Here is a 1,290-nt window from a genome sequence, read left to right as displayed (position 1 = left end):
CGTGGTTTCTTTCTTCATGCTTTTCCTTTGGAATGTCTTGGAGGTTGTCTGTTGTGTGTGTGCACTTCCTCCACTCCTCTCATCACTTATAGTGATCATCTTACATTCTTCCCACCTTACTTTCTTTGTTTTTCCTCTTGGGTTATTCTCTGTGTACTTGGGAAACTATCAGTGGGTTTGGGAAACTGTTGAGATAGATACCCCACTTGGGACTCCAGCCTCTTGATGGTGTCTCCCTGGTTTTATATTGGCTCGCACTTCATCCTTGAACACTCTATTGTCTTGGACTTCTTTACATATCTTCAAGTAGAGTCTCAATTCTAGAGAGTCTATCCTCGTCAGTGATGGTGGGTTGAGGTTAGGTGGTTGAGAAGGGTGATTAGGCGGGTGTTAATAAGATCTCTGTGAGGTATGTTGGTGAGTTGCATTGTTTATTGGAATTGTGGTTGTGGCGTCTCTGGTCTTGGCCTTGGTCTTGTTGGTTTTCCCACCCAAAATTAGGGTGGTTTCTCCAACCAGAATTGTAAGTTTTGGAGTATGGATCATAGGTCTGTCTGGGCAAGTTTCCAACATAGTTGGCTTGTTTCCAGTCATCTTCTTCTCATGCATTCACTCCTTCTTGAGCTGGTGATGAGTGATGACTACTGCAACTTGGTTTCTTCTACCTTCTTGGTAAGATCTGCTAGCTGCTTGGTGATCATCTTATTTTGAGCCAGCATGCATCCATGTGGTTCAGCTCCATTACTCCTCGAGTGTTACTCCTTTCAGAAGCATAGAAGTAGTCATTCTCAGCGACAGTCTCAATTACATCTATGGCTTCTTATGGTTTTCTTTTTGTTTAGAGAGCCCCCTGATGAATGGTCTATGGCCTTCTTTGACTCATAAGACCTTCATAGAAAATGTGCAGTTGAACCCATTCATTGAACATGTCTGGTGGGCACCTTCTTGTTAAGTCCTTAAACCTCTCCCATGCCTCATAGAGAGTTTCACCATCTTGTTGCCTGAAAGTTTGTACCTCAGCTCTCAGCCTGTTAATTCTTTGAGGAGGGTAGAATCTTGAAAAAAATTTGTTCACTACATCTTCCCAATTTATTAAGCTCTTCTTTGCGAAGGATTCCAGCCACTTAGATGCTTTGTCACTGTGTGAGAAAGGGAACAAAAGCAGTCTATAGACATCCGGATGAACACTATTAGACTTCACTGTGTCACATATTCCCAGGAAGGTGGTTAGATGTTGATTGGGATTTTCTTGGGCACTTCCTCCAAATGAACAGTTGTTCTGAACAAGGG

The 1,290-nt window shown here is 42.8% G+C and overlaps 1 non-coding gene across 1 annotated transcript; it reads left to right on the top strand.

Moving 5' to 3' along the window:
- The first annotated feature begins 926 nt into the window (after positions 1-926).
- Positions 927-1,030, top strand: LOC130959926 (small nucleolar RNA R71). The gene has a single exon (XR_009078915.1). It is a non-coding gene; the product is annotated as a small nucleolar RNA R71 (small nucleolar RNA).
- Positions 1,031-1,290: the final 260 nt, after the last annotated feature.

The sequence above is a fragment of the Arachis stenosperma genome, unplaced genomic scaffold (assembly GCF_014773155.1).
Source record: "Arachis stenosperma cultivar V10309 unplaced genomic scaffold, arast.V10309.gnm1.PFL2 arast.V10309.gnm1.Scaffold_100025, whole genome shotgun sequence".
In the NCBI taxonomy this organism is placed as follows: Eukaryota; Viridiplantae; Streptophyta; class Magnoliopsida; order Fabales; family Fabaceae; genus Arachis; species Arachis stenosperma.
The sequence above is the reverse complement of the archived record's forward strand: the minus strand, read 5'-3'. Positions and strand labels throughout refer to the sequence as shown.